A 15918-nucleotide genomic window follows, 5' to 3' on the forward strand; every position below is an offset into this window, starting at 1 on the left:
TATTGTCTAACATACCACACTTAACCAGAAAATATGATTAGGATCAAAGATTTAGAGCTCAAAGGCACCTCATCATCTATGTCATCTACACCAATCCTCTCTTCAGAGAAACTAAGTCACCAAGTAAAATGAAAAAACTCATGAAAGCCAAGATTTTAACACATGTGCTCTAATGCCACAGAGTGTGTTGTTCCCATTATATTATTCTTCATTGATTATGCTCAGTGAATTCTGTAAAATATAATTGCTAAGTATTTTACCTTTAGGAAAGGATAAGTAATCTTCCACTTATGCCTAAAGCTTTTCTCTCTGTAGAAAACTGTACAGACATAAATGTCTGCTACTTAATACCTTGAGATAGGTTAGTAATAGAAAACAGGCCACTTTTACAACTATTTATCAGTCTTCAATCAGTGATTTTTTTGGAGGCTGACAATGCACTCAGACTCCCAGAAAATCAATAGGTTCAGCTTTTTTGAGGAAAGAAAGCAACAGTCCAAAACAAGGCTCGGTCATAAAAAGCACTAAAGTAGAAACTGAAAGATGTATATTCAAAATGTCCTGAATCTGCTATTCATAAGTTTATTGATCCTGGACCAATCGACTTTCCTGGGGCTCAATATCCTTCATCTATAAAATGGGGCAAGGTAATAAATAAAAAAAGTTTAAGGTCTCTTTTAACTGTAATATGCTGGGATTCTAGTACTTACACTAAAAAAAGAAAAAGATCTTGCCTTTTGCCCTTCATTTAAATTCAGTAAGCATGTGTTAAGCATCGACAATTGACAGAGAAATACAAGGTCCTGAGGAACATTAAAGTTTAAATGAGATAAAGTGTCTCTTTAAATAAATCTTATAGATTAAGAGAGAATAAAACATGTCCAGAGACTGATAAAGTCATTCTTGTAAAAAAATTACTAAAGACCTATCAAGTACAAAGCATAATCATAACCAAATTTTATATAGCAGTTACTATGTGCCATGCACAATGCTAAGCACTTCATAATTATTATCTCATTTGCTCCTCCCAACAATACTGGGAGTTAAGTGCTGTCATTTTCCATTTTACAAATCAGGAAATGGAGGCAAACAGAGGATGTCACTTGCCTAGGGTCACATAATTAATAAGTGTCTAAAGTCAAATTTGAATTCAGATGTTCCAATCTCCAGACCATCACTCTGTCCATTGTGCCACCTAGCTGTCTCTGGCTCCAGGTCAGATATTGAAAATATAAAGAAAAACAAGAGTCTCTGCCCTCGAGGAGCACACATTTTACTGGATAAATGAAAATATGTGTTAAATTCATTAGAAAAATGCAAAAGAAAGTGCTATGTAAAGTCTGAGGAAGAGGATGTCACCACAGCTCAGGGTAGGCAGGATCAGTATTATTTACTTTAGCAATTCCCAGTCTTGTTATTGGGACATTCTAGTATGTCTCTAGTTATTTCAAGGGATGCCATTAAATTCTCAAAATATTCTGAAATAGAATTTTTTAAGCCTCCCACTAATGAAAATAGACCATTCACAGAACAGACTGCTCTTTTTGTGGGTGAGTGTAAAACCAAGTAAACAATGGTAGAACATTCAAACTCCAGAAAGAGTGGGATCCACTGCCTTTATTTTAAGTACAGATGCATTCATGTGGATTTTACTTACTGTAAAGATTCAATGCCAGCCAAGAAGACATCCTAAGGCATCCAGGTATCACCTGGTTCAGTGGAATTTGTGCTGGATTTAGAATCAGAAAGACCTAAGTTCAAATCTTTCCTCTGAAAATGATTAGCTGTATGACACTATACAAGACATTTAACCTCTGTCTGCCTCAGTTTTCTCATGTTAAAGAGTGAAGGCATTATGTTCTGTGGGCTCAAAGGCTACTTTTGGCTCTAAAAATATCATCATATGACTTGCCAATGAAAAACAATGTAGCATTTTGTTTTCACCAGAAAAGAAACAAACAAACAAACAACAATAGTAGGCTGTTTGTTAATTTTGGAATCATTTGACATTTATTTAGCACTCACATTGTGCCTTATTTTTCAGATTATATATAACACTTCAGCTTTCAAAAGATTTGGGAATTCAAAAGACCAAAGGGGAAAGTATGCATTTGGAAATCTTATTTCAGAAATTTCTAAAAAATTAAAAGGAAGAAGTATATTTAAATGCATTTTCTCAATTCTCTTGGTTCATGTGCTCCAAACCTAGAAATCTGGAAAAATTTAGTATGCTGGGACCATCAATTATACCCCTTGCAATCACATTGTTTGCAAAATTACAGGAAAAATATAGAAAGCCTTCAGAATGTATTTATTAGTCCCAAAGATTCTTGTTATAAATCCTGAATCACATTCATCATCAAATATGTGGACCCTTCTGGAAAGGTTCTCCAAGTGTCTCATCTTCCCTTGATGCTGGTGTCTTGTCTTCCTCACTAGGTGGCTGGCTTCTTAGGGGAGCTCATTCTATAGCCATGAAGGAGAACCTATTGCATGTATGCCAGAGTGAGCACACAGAGGCCTCTCTATGGGCACGTACTTTGCAGTTTGTTTCTAGAAAGACAGAGGGACTTGGACTGAGTTTTTCCCTTCCCCCTTTCTATCACACTTGAAAACATTTCTCATATCACCCACCCCTCTGCCCACCAGCCCAATGGAAGCACTTCCTCCCTCCCTTTCCGGGTTAAGGGAATGGGGCATGGCATGAAGTCTCTAAAAGATTCACCATTACTGCTCAATAGACCTTCCACTGTTTCTAATAGACAGTTTCAGGTTGCTCTCTGCTGCTTTTAGATGATGACACCCTGAGTCACACCAAAGCTGTCTTTCAGGAAGGTGAGGAAAAACAAAAAAGCTCTCAATAAGTAACTTAGAAAGCAATGAAATATTAAAGAAAATGCACTGTATTTCTAGGCTGAGGAATTCTATTCAAATCTCAACTCAAAGGATAGCAGCAGGAAAATTGGAAGGAACCTCTCTGGTCTAGCTATGTCATTTAAAAAGGAGATAATAAAGTTCACTGAGATTGCGTCTTACCAGAATTCACAGAAGTAGGGTCAGAAACAGGATTTTTACTGAATTCATCAGATTTCAGTTATAATATTCTCTCCCTTGTATTATGCTGTGATATCCCCTAATCCCTACCCCAAACACACACACACACACACACACACACACACACACACACACACACACACACAGAGCTAGGTGGTATGGTGGATAGAGTGTCTGACCTGGAGTCAGGAAGACAAATTCCTAAATTCAAATCTGGTCTCAGACACTTACTAGCTGTGTGACTGAGCAAGTCACTTAACCCTGTTTGTCTCAGTTTCCTCACCTGTAAAATGAATTGCAGAAGGAAATGGCAAACTTCTCTTGTATCTCTGCCAAGAAAACCCCAAATGGAGTCACAGAACAGACACAACTGCAACAACTGAACACACACACACTCTACCAATTACTCCCTGGGAACCTTGGGTCAACTCACCTTAACTCTCTGGTTCTCATTTTCTTTTTATATAAAATAAATATAATGGACTAAGTCTGTAAGGTCCTTTTGAGATTGAAAGAAATCCTTGGAAATCTAATGTAAAACAAAACAAAAAAAAATGGAGAAAAGTTATTTCAATGGGTCTCTGCCTTTTAAGTATCTGACTAAACTTCTTAGATTGCCTGGGTTCATGAGACAGTTGTCTTTCTGGCAGGTGATATCTTTCAAACCCTGTGGGGAATGCTTAGAAGCTAACAAAGAGCAACAAAAATTCATGTAACCATAGCTAGTGGGCAGTTTGAGCAGTGCAGGAAGTTACTGCTGATGTTTTATTAGCTTCTTAGTAAAAGATCTCCAGCTAAGGGGCCATACTCCAGGATGTTGTTTTCAAAGGACTTGCTACTCAATATTCAACTATTTCAGCATTCAGTACAACTTATTTATAAAGGGGACCATTAAACCTACTTAATTATATCACCACCTCATGTTAAAAGGTTGGACATCTCTGAAGACTTTTAACTCAGATTAATATGCAATTCATTTCTGGTTTTTTCCTAGAAAGTAAGTAGGCAATGATTCAGTGGATTATTCTCTCATTAACCTTGTTGTAGTTTTAATTGAGCAATAACAAATCTTTCATTTTATAAAAGGTAGAAAAACCAAAATGGGGAGGTTTTATTTTTAATGTGCTTCCCACTAACAAGAACTGTTACTGAAATGAAAATAATAGGAACCTTAAGAGTGAGTGGCTGCTATATCTCAAATGAAGGAAAAGCCTGGCTTAGTTATATATATATATATATATATATATATATATATATATATATATATATATATATATATGTATGTATATATATATATATTTATATCCTAAATTTTTTGCAGAATAGATTTCAGAGGATTTAGATAAAGTCAAGGTAAGATCCCATAGACTAATATTATACAAAAGAAGTGGACTCAGGAGGAATAGAAAGCTCTCAACAATGAAATTCTGAAGGAACAAAGAGAAATCATTCTCATGAGTAGGAAAAAGGGGAATTATCTTAAAAAGCTATCCTCCCTTGCTATCCTCTGATGGTGACACTCTCATAAAAGATAAAAATCACAATGTGGCTTCCGACCAGATCACAGCACCATCGACATGGTCTTCACGGTGAGGCAAATGCAGGAAAAATACCTTGAACAGAACCTGAGTCTCTACATTGTCTTCATAGGCCTGACAAAGGCATTCGACACAGTGAACAGGGACCCATTGTGGGTGATCCTCAGCAAGCTCAGTTGCCCAGCAAAATTCACCAAACTGATCCAGCTCTTTCATGTCGACATGACAGGGGAAGTTCTATCTGGTGGAGAGACTTCCAATCGCTTCAACATCTCCAATGGCGTGAAACAAGGCTGTGTCCTCACTCTGGTACTATTCAACCTATACTTCACCCAAATATTACGACATGCTGTTATGGATCTAGACCTGGGCGTCTACATCTAATACCGACTGGATGGCTCACTATTCGACCTTCGCCGCCTGACGGCAAAAACAAAGACAACAGAGAGACTCATCCTGGAAGCTCTCTTCGCAGATGACTGCTCTCATGGCCCACCAAGAAAATCATCTCCAAACCATTGTAGACAGGTTCTCCACCAAAACAAAACTGTTTGGCCTGACTATCAGCCTCAGCAAAACAGAGGTGCTGTTCCAATCTGCACCAGGGAGGCCAACGAACCAGCCATGCATTACAATCGATGGCACGTAGCTTTCTAATGTCAACACTTTCAAGTACCTGGGCAGCACCATCGCCAACGACGGGTCCCTAGACCACGAGATCAATGCCAGGATCCAAAAGGCCAGCCAGGCACTCGGGCGGCTGCGCTCCAAAGTCCTCCAACACAGCGATGTAAGCACTGCGACGAAGCTCAAAGTGTACAACGCAGTGGTCCTCAGCTCGCTCCTGTACGGTTGTGAAACATGGACACTGTACCGGAAGCACATGAAACAGCTGGAGCAATTCCACCAACGCTCCCTCTGGTCAAACATGAGGATCCAATGGCAGGACCGAATCACCAACCAGGAAGTCCTCGACAGAGCCAACTCCACCAGCATCGAAGTCCTGGTCCTCAAAACCCAGCTACCATTGTCTAGCCACGTCATCCGCATGGACCCACAGCGAATACCAAGACAGGTATTCTATGGTGAACTGTCAGCTGGACTCAGGAAACAAGGCCGACCAAAGAAAAGATTCAAGGATCAGCTAAAGTCCAACTTGAAGTGGGCTGGCATGACACCAAAGCAGCTAGAACTCGCTGCCTCTGACAGAAGCAGCTGGCGAACCCACATTCACCATGCCGCCACCTCCTTTGAAGATGAGCGACGTTGACGTCTTGCCGCTGCGCGTGAACGCCGACGCCAGGCCACAACGCACCTCCCGTAACAACTGGCGTCCCATGCCCCATGTGCCACAAACTGTGTGCCTCAGCCTTTGGACTCCAAAGCCACATGAGGGTACACCGTAGATGAAACTGCACAAAGACAATCGTCATTCTCGATCACCAAGAGACTACCACTATCTTAAAAAGCAGACCTAAAGCACAAAAATTCACCAAATGGCTTAGGGTTTTTGTTTGGTTTTGTTTTCTCAAAGCATGTAGAGAAGATTGAAGCCAGGTTAAAGATTTCAAAGATGATCACCAGCTGAACTTGTTAAGGAAATCTAGGATAGTTAAAGGGGGGAAAATGTGTTTTTAAGTTACATTAGGGGAAAAAGGAGGCCCAGAGAAGGGTTAGGACCACATATCAGGGATGGATGAATGTTTGTGACCAAAATAGTGAATAAAGGTGAAAAAATATAAATTTTGTTTTAATGTAAAGCTTCAAGAAGCCAAATTTAAAATATTCAACTAAGTAAAAAGACTAGAATGCTAAATATGGACAAATATAACAAGAATTGATAGGGGAAAGGGGGAGAAAGAAGTTAATTTTGTAGAAATAGTGTAGAAATGGAAAAAAAGTAGAATCATAAATAACAGTAGTCACCTCACTTGTCATTAGGCCATAAACCATCTAAATAAGACCAATTTTTGGTGGTTTGCCCCATGCCAAGGTTGGGACAAATCCTTAAGACCATAAAAGTTATTTTTGTGTATATTCTGAGATCTGGCTAGTGAGATAACCTTTGTATAAGATACCAGTAAGTTGTTGATGTTATAAACTCTATTTGGAATAAAATTAAACTTTTCTTCCCAAAGGCAAACAATAAGAACAACGATTTATTACTAACATTTGATTGCTGGTTAAAGATTCTGTTGTTCATAATTTGAATATCATCATAGTGGTACCATCTCAAGTTGGTGATTTAGCTCCATTGTTAATTTTTTGACTGTTTCATTTCAGCAGAGACTGAGACATGCTCGTTTTCTAAAGTCTATTTAAAGATTCATTGCTGAAAGGCAAGGTACATTTGTACATTTTCTGTATCTTTTTGTCCAGCTATTTTCTTCTGAGGCTCCTTCCTTATGTTACTCATTTTTCTCCTGGGATAAATTAACCAGACCATCCAGTAGTAAACTTGAGTATTAAAATGACCAAGACAAAAGAAAACCTCTTTTCCATCTTAAAAGCCCCATTTTTTTTTTATTTTCAACTAATTTTCTTTAGGGTAAGTTGCAGTAACTGATGAGAGTACTTAATTTGGGGAAGGGTGATGAATGAATTTACCTCCCTGTCACTTCCGTTTGCCCTGGGCTATCTACTTGGCAGAAGTTGAATGCAATATGTTTGGCTATGACAAATATTTTAGATTTAGAGCTGCAAAGAAACAAAGTATACAGTGGGGGGAGGTTATTTTATGTGTCTTCAATATTTCTTTTTTTTTCCAATTTGACCGATTTCATTCATGTGTTGTGGGAAAATTTGAAGAGATAATACTTGATTCCTCTTCCAGGTTCCCTGCCCATCTGTGTTATTCCTCTACCACCCACTAAAAACAAATTGAATAAAATGTTCTTCCATTATACCAGACAACTGGAAAACAACACTGTTTATCAGCCCCGACAAACTCCATTTCTCTACCAAACTCAGACATCGACCCATCTGGTGGCGACAGCTGCAGCTATGAATTATCCTAGAAACCACATTCAGCTTTGACAAAGTTCCACACATCAACCAGTGAGAATTCCCATTCCAAGTGCAGAGGCTTGATTTGTAGAATGTTAGAGTCACTATTCATAGCCACCATGTGAAAGCCTGTCATTTCCCTGGATCAGATATGCTATTTCAATTGATTCCTCCTAGAGATGGAAATAATGAAGAAATAATTGAGGGAAAATGCCACAAAGTTTATAAGGGCCCAAACATACCTGTTGCTTGTTCCATGTCATTCATTCCCAACCTCCTTGTCTTCCAGCTCCTATTTTCCCCCCGTGGCCATTTTCCACTTGAACATATGTTTCCACTCAAATGGCATGTTAGCACTTTTGTCTCCAGTCGCCTGTTTCCCCTCTACTTTAATCGCACATACATTTTGCTCAATGTATAATTTCTAAAAGAATGTGAAAATGACAATAGGATTGCTATCATCTGGCCTTCTAGACTTCAAAACTGGCCAATTAAGAATGAAGACATTGTCCCAAATAGTTATGAAAGTAATTCAAATTTTGATGCTACTTTGCTGTGTTATCTCTCCCCATCCTGTCACTTTCTGTGTCTGCCTCTGTCTCTGTCTCTGCCTTGCTAATTATTGTGAAAACTTTTTAAAATTGAGTCATTAAATTAAAATTGATGCAGCAGCTCTTTTTGTTGTTGGAAAGAATTGGAAATTGAAAGGATGCCCATCATTTGGGAAACAGCTTAAAAAGTTGTTGTATCTGATTACAATGGAATACTATTGTGCTATAAGAAATGGCAAGGGAGGTGGTTTCAGAAAAAACCTGGGGAAACTGACATGAATTGATGCACAGTGAAATGAACAAAACCGGGAGAATATTATACACAGTAATAGCAATACTGTCCTTGCTTTTAATTTTTTTTCCATATTGCATGTCCATATAATTTTCAATAATTGATTTATGACATGTTGTGATCCATGCTCTCCCTTCCTTACATCCTTCCTCTCTCCCCAAGATGACAGGCATTGTGAAATAGGTTGTTCTAATGTTATCATACAATATATGTTTCCATGTTTTAAAATAAGACACATATCATTTTGATTAGAGGAAAAATCCATGGAAGAAATAAAGTGAAGAATGGCATGCTTCTTTCTGCATTCAGGCTCCATCAATTCATTCAGTGGCAGTTTTCATCATGAGTCCCTTCAAGTAGACCTGGATCCTTGGATTGTTGATAACAGTTGCAATGCTGGTAACAGGGGAATGATTGAACAAGTTCTAACATGTGATTGTAATAGAATACTATGTGACATAAAAATGACAAACAAGATGATCACAAAAAACTTGGGTAGACATAAAAAGTGCTACAAAGTGCAGTGAGCAGAACCAGGAGAATGTTGTACAGAGTGACAACAATAGTGTGCAATGATCAGCTGTGAAAGACTAACCTACTCTGATCAATACAAGGATCCACCACATTTTGGAAGGACTCATAATGAAAAATGTCCAGACTGAGGACTGAAAAACTCTAAATGCAAATTGAAGCATATTTACATACACTATTTTCACTTTCTTTTTCTTGTTTACATGACTTCACACATAGAATAAGTATCATATTTGCCTTCTCAAAGGGTGAAAAGGGGCTAGAAAGAGGGGGAGAATTTGGAACTAAAAATAAAAAGAAATGAATGTTAAAAAAAGAAATTTACATGTAAATAATTACTGAGCATGAGTATTGGGATGTATTGATATGCAATTTAGCTTTTAATAAACATTTCTTTAAAAAGATAAAAGTAAATTGAAATTTATATGATCCTTGAAGAAGATCTTAGCTTGGCTATTTGTTGGCCTGTAACAAGTACATCAGAAATAATTATGGCCAAAAAAAAAGGTCATTGAGTCTCATCTGTCATGTCATGTCATTTTATGGCTGCAGGAATGGTGGAGAATTCAGAAATGAGAGTTTTTATTAAAGTAAAGAATCATTTCATAAGCATTGATCAAATAATTACCAGGTATCAGGCAGGCACTGTGCTAAGTGCTAGGTATACAAAGACAAAAATAAAATAAAATCAAAAGCAAAATTGTCCTTGACCTCAGGTAGTTTACATTTTCATAGGGAAAACTTGTATACATGGAAACAAATATAAAATATACACAAAGGAAATATGAGGTAATTTCAATGGAAAACATGTAAAAATTAAGTTTAGTTTCTAATTATAGAAATATATTTTAAGAGGTTTATTAAAGATTATTAGAAATCAAGGAATAAGGAAAATACAAAATAGAAAAACCATGTGCCTAGGGCTGATTAGCCCATTCAAAACCCCCACCCTTAGCTTACTACACCATTGCAATGACTGAGGTAGAGAGACTTGTGTGAGGCAGAGAGCCAGTTAAATACTCATTGTGATCTTGCCCAGGAGGAGACTCAGGTGAGATTATAGGGAATTCTGGGAAATACCAAGGATTTCTGGGGATTGAAGTCTAGGGTTCAAATCTCCATTTTACAAACATTAGCAGTTGCTACGGAGACATAAAAAAAAAAGGTGTTATAAAGGAAGTGGTGCTTGAGTTAAGCTTTGTAGGAGGTGAGAGATTCTAAGAGGTAGACTAAGGAGGGATGAATTCCAAACATGGAGAATGTCACTGCAAAGGCACAGAGATGAGAGATAAAATGTCATGTGGAAGGAGAAGCAAACTTCAGAAGCCACCAAGACTAAGATCAATAGAATCCTGCAGTGTTCACAATCACAAAATCATGGAGAGATGGAATTAATCTCATGACTTCCAAATCCAACCTATCCCTGCAAACAACTTCCTTCAATCAGTACATGAGTAGTAATCATTCATGCTTTGCTTACCTCTAGAGTCAGGCCATCTTACTTTAAGATTAAGAGGACTTTCCTTACATTAAATCTAAATGTGTTTCTTTGTGACTTCCACTTATTGCTCTAGTGCTTCCCTCTGGGTCAAAAAGAAACAAATCCATATTCCTTTAAAACCTTTTGAATATTTGAAGTTAATGTGACTTCCCACCCAAGTCTTCTCTTTTCCATACGATCTCCAATCCCTTCAACTGAGCTTCATTTGGCATAACCTACAGATCCTTCATATTCTCAGGTGCCCTCCTCTGAATGTCCTTTTTTCCCATTTCCTTCCTTCCTTACTAAATGTTTCTCAGATATGAACACAATACTTCAGGGCAGAGTATAATGGGCCTCTGCTTTCTGATATTCCATTCTATACTTAGGCGGTTGATATTTTGAATTCAAATATAAAAATTTACCTTGAACCACATAATTTAATCTTACTTCATTTGGACCACTGCTCAATACTCTTAAGATATTTTTAAATTCTGACTGTTTTCTAGTATTTTCCTCCTAGCCTATGTGTCATTAGATAAGCATGCCCTCTCTGCCTTACTCTTGATGTATTCTTGGAAACCTTGCCCAAACGAGAGCCTATTTTACCTAAATAATTCTTGAAATGATTGCCCAGAGGCATAATTACACAAAGAGAAAGACTCAGATGCTACAACATAGCAAACCATTCTGATTTGCCATTTTAGAAAATTCACAGCAGATTCCTTCTCCTTAGTGCCATTCCAGCTGTTTCCCCTCCCCTACACCCCATTTCCAGCTATTACTGTTTCTGTTTAGGAAGTATCCTGGGCCCGGAGCAGACACTTCTGGTTAAAAGGGTGATTAACAGATGTTAAAGACAGGTGTTTCAAGCCATTAGCACCTAATTGAAACTTTCTCCATAATGTACCCAACGGTATCAAGGAGTGTTGTGGGGAAAGGGAGCTATGAAAAGAAAATGGGAAGCTGCCTGAAGTGTTTTAAGGTCTGAAACAAAAATTTGAGCCCCATTCATTGATGCTCTCTAGAAGCTAACTGCCTGGAAATCAAAGAACTATCCCATTATTTTCATGTCTACCCACTCTAGAAAAGGACCAGTAGCTTCAACATCACAGTAAGACATCCAATCAGTAGTGTCCTCTTCAAACCTGACTGACATCAAGACATCTGCAAACAAGTATAAAGAGACAACTTCTACCCTCAGGGGATTTCAAATTCTCCAAGCATATTATAATATGGGCTCAATGTAACTTTCCCATAAAATGAAAATATGGGAAGTGATTTCCTAAGAACACACAGTGAGTCAGCAGGGGAAGAATCTGAGAGCTAGACCACATGTCAAAGAACATGAGTCCTGTCCTCAACCCTTTCACTAACTCACTGATGTGGCTCTGGTTAGCTCATTTAATTTAAAATCTCCTTATAAAAACAATGCTTTCCAAAAGTTTGGTCTACCTTTAGATCTTTTATATGAGCACTTTCAAAGATTGAAACATCTTTTTTTTTTTCCTTGTCAGTACATTAATTAGATTCAAACCAGTTAGAAACTCCAGGAAGTTTCAGGAACACTTTTAGGTCACCTTTATCACGGACACTTCGCTATCTTGTGTTAGTAATAAGTGACGTGAATATACCCCTTTCTATACATGATCTAATTTGAGACTTACGCTGTAATGAGGTTTCCTATTACTTTCTTCAGTTCAACATTCCAGGCTTCTAATCATCTTACATATTACTCCTGTACATATATACTCTATGGTCAAGCCATATTGGTCTACTTGTTGCTGTTATTCATAGTAGACAATTCATTGGGAATCTCCATCCCTTGGCATTGGCTATTCCCTCCCTATATCCAAAAGATCTCATTCCTTACATGCCTCCTGGAACTCTAAACCACATTCTGAAAGGGCCTTTTCACAGGCCTCCAGAATGTCAGTGCCTTTCCTTCTATGGCTACTTTGTACTTAGGTTGAATACATTATATATATATATATATATATATATATATAACTATATTCAGAGTAGATGTGCTCTCTCCCCTATTATCACTTGAGTTCCTTAAGGAAAAGGGATATTTGGCTGTTTTCTTTGTATCCCCCAAATTTAGCAGTGTCTGGAACACAATAGGTTAACAAACAAAGTGTGAATACATAACTAATAAATTGTGGCAGTGTGTTAAAATGATAAATAAACAATAGGTTAATGAATAACTTAATACATATTTTGCTGGTTGATAGGTATTATTCTACAGGTCTCCAAGTATTGTTATTTCAATTTCATATATGAGAATATTAAGGCTCAGAGAATTTAAGTGGCTTCCTCATAGCCAAATAGCTTATAAACTTAAGAATGTGAATTTTCATCTGAAGATCATTAATTCTTGGTCCACTGCACCCTACTGATTCTCTGCTTAATGATCTCACTATACAAATAGAGCTTGTGGAATATGGTTAACTACTTTTTTTTGAGTTGCTGCACTATACATATGATGTTATTGATATAGGGAACTGCCCATGAAAAAAATCATTCTTCCAATGCAGATTTGCAACTCCCCTATAATTTATAGGCTTAGAGACATGCCTGGGGTGGAAGTACTGAGAATTTGTTTGTCTAGGGTCATAGAGCCAGAATATGTCAGAGGCAGAACTTTACCACGGGTCTTCCATAATACAAATTGTGTTCTCTGTCCTTTACAACATGGCTCTCAAATATCAGATGTCTTAAGTGAATCATGGCAAGTGCTATATCCATTTATAGTTCAAGATGCAGTCCTTTCAAGCTGAGCATCAGAGACTAGTGATTCAATCAATCAGCCCGACTCCAATTAATGTAACTAATAAGAATCTGTACTCCCTTGATACCTTTATGGAATGAGGGATAAAAACACTTCTTTGACTGAGCTACAGAATCAATCAAGGCTGTAAAATAGGTGTGAACAATTCCTAAATACTTCCATTGAATCACTCACTAATCAATCAATCAAAGGTAGAAACTGATGCAAAAAAAAATCTTCCATCAATTTGGAAGGAATGAAAAGTTTTAGGCCACTGAGTGAAATGACATATCTACAAAAAAAGTAGATTGTGATTGCTTGATAAAAATCATTCATGTGTTGTGGGATTTGAATAAAGTCAGTGCAGAATCTGGTATTCTAATAGCAGCCTGGTGGTAGAGAAGTTTTAGCCAAACCCTGAGAGGGAATTAATTGGAAATAGTCTAACTCTTCCACATAACCTCAAACAGAGGTTAATCTTGTGAACTTTAAAAGGTTGAGAGATTTGAGCTTCTCATCAGTGTCAATAAATATGTCTGCTGCAAAGAGCAGAGAAGAAACAAGACAGAGAGGAAAGGAAGCATGAGAACTCTACAAAGCATTGATCCCTCCAGAACAGTAGAGTCCTATACACAAGTAAGGGAAAATTCATGATGACTTCACGAAAAGAGAATACGATTTCTATATAACCAGCAATTGTAAGTTTTCCCTTCTCCATATGTACTCTTGAAAATCAAGCCTACTCTCCCCCAATCTCTATGTGTACTTGTGACATGGTGTTTGTTTGTTTTTTGAGAATGTATTTATTGGAGAGGGGAGATGGAAGAGAAAGAGGAATGTCTGTGTACTTCAGCCATACTATGACTTTTTTCAGTAAATATCTCTTTAATAAACTGATGCTAACTTATATTGGGAAAAGATCAAATGATTAAAATATGCTGGGGCACATCAAATCAGGGCTCAAAAGTAAGAGTACTAGAATTCTCAAAACCTCAGTATTATCTTTAGAACAATGAGAACAGCAGTTAGCCACCCAGTCAAATTCAAGCCCAAGAATGAGTTGGATGAATGAGCCCAGAATGACTTTACAATGATATTAAAGATTTAGAACTGAAAGGTACCTCAGAAGCCCGTTAGATCAATTCCCTTTATTTAGATTTATTAGGAAACAGGTCTAGGAAAGTTAAATAACTTGCCAGAAGTCACCCAGGAGACAAAGATTCTGGGACTAGAGTTCAGTTCAGAGTGCTATCTCACTCTACAGAGCTGCTTCCCAAGCTTCCAATAATGAATGAAGATTAACAAATGTTTATAGTCTGAGTAATACATACTGTGGTTTAAAGCAAGATTCATGCCTCTCAATGCTGGACATGAATGAGGAAGAGATGTTATTCCACTGTGAAATTCTGATTGAGATTTGCCTTCTTCCACAGGGTTAACCAACTTAAAAACAAATGCTGTCTGCAAGTGGACTGGCAGGTAAATCCAGCCACTTCCTCAAGATTGCATGGTGAATCTTCTCAACTATTTGTTAGAAGTATTTTGTTGATTTTGCAGATGTGGGGATTCCAGAGTGTGCAACACCGGATATAATGTCAGAATTTTTCAAAGCATTTTTTCAATGTAATTTTTTTCCCATCTCTTTTTTTTTCTTACTTGAAAAAATATTATAAGGAGTGGTTCTCTGGGACAGATAAAAGAAACAATAAAGGGGCAGATTTAGGTAATATAAAAACAAAAATAACAATATTTTTAAAGTATTTGATTACAATCCAGAGTTCAGCACTATCTATCTTGGAAAGAGGACATGCAAAGGATTGTGCTTGAGTTTGTGAGCCTCAGATGTGGAAAAAAGTGCTTCCCAGGGAATTGGTACATTTGCTGACATGATCTTCCTGAATTTTTCTTGTGGCCTTGGGGCTTCATTCTTCCTACTCTGTTGTGATTGAAGAAATTTGAGTTTGAAATATATACATATATGAAATAACTTTTGCTATTTTTTTCAGTGCAGCTAATCTAACCAACTACTCTGGCATAATATGATCATAAAAAAATCCCAAAAAGGACCTGGTGCTCCTCTATCTGTGTACCCTGGCTCTACACTCAATTAGTCTTTTCCTCCTTTTCCTACCTACTAGCACTGCAAACCATAAGTATCCTTAGCAGGGTTATTTAATTCTAGGGAAAAAATATGCTTTTATAAGTAAAAGGAGTAAGTAGAGCCTTAAGGTATCCAAAGGTATCTAAATAAATATTACTCAACAAAAACTAGGTGCTCAAAAATTGCTGAACCTTCCTGACAGATGAGATTTCCCTGGGCTAAATTGGCCTCTGGTTTTTAATACTAGGATGCCAGAGCTTGCTGCTTCCATTTGACCCAAAATGCTTCCACTGCAGATTTAGGATTAGTCTAGCTAGAGGCATTGCATGAAGGTAATTCATCTGTGATGCAATGGCATGCTCCCAGCCAATCAGAAGTGTCATGATGGATTTCAGTTTTTCAGTGCTCCTATAGCTCATCCTTCCATTTTAAAAGGAACCTATGCAAATACAATATTCTCCTTCAAGGAGAGCCCATAGTAGCAAACCTATGGTATGGGTGCCAGAGAGGGCTGCTTCTCACCCTGTCTCCACCACAGCTGCAGCTGAGGACGTTTCTCCCATCACCTGCTCCTCTGCCCAACAGCCCAATT

This window comes from Monodelphis domestica, chromosome 3, assembly GCF_027887165.1.
Source record: "Monodelphis domestica isolate mMonDom1 chromosome 3, mMonDom1.pri, whole genome shotgun sequence".
Classification (NCBI taxonomy): Eukaryota; Metazoa; Chordata; class Mammalia; order Didelphimorphia; family Didelphidae; genus Monodelphis; species Monodelphis domestica.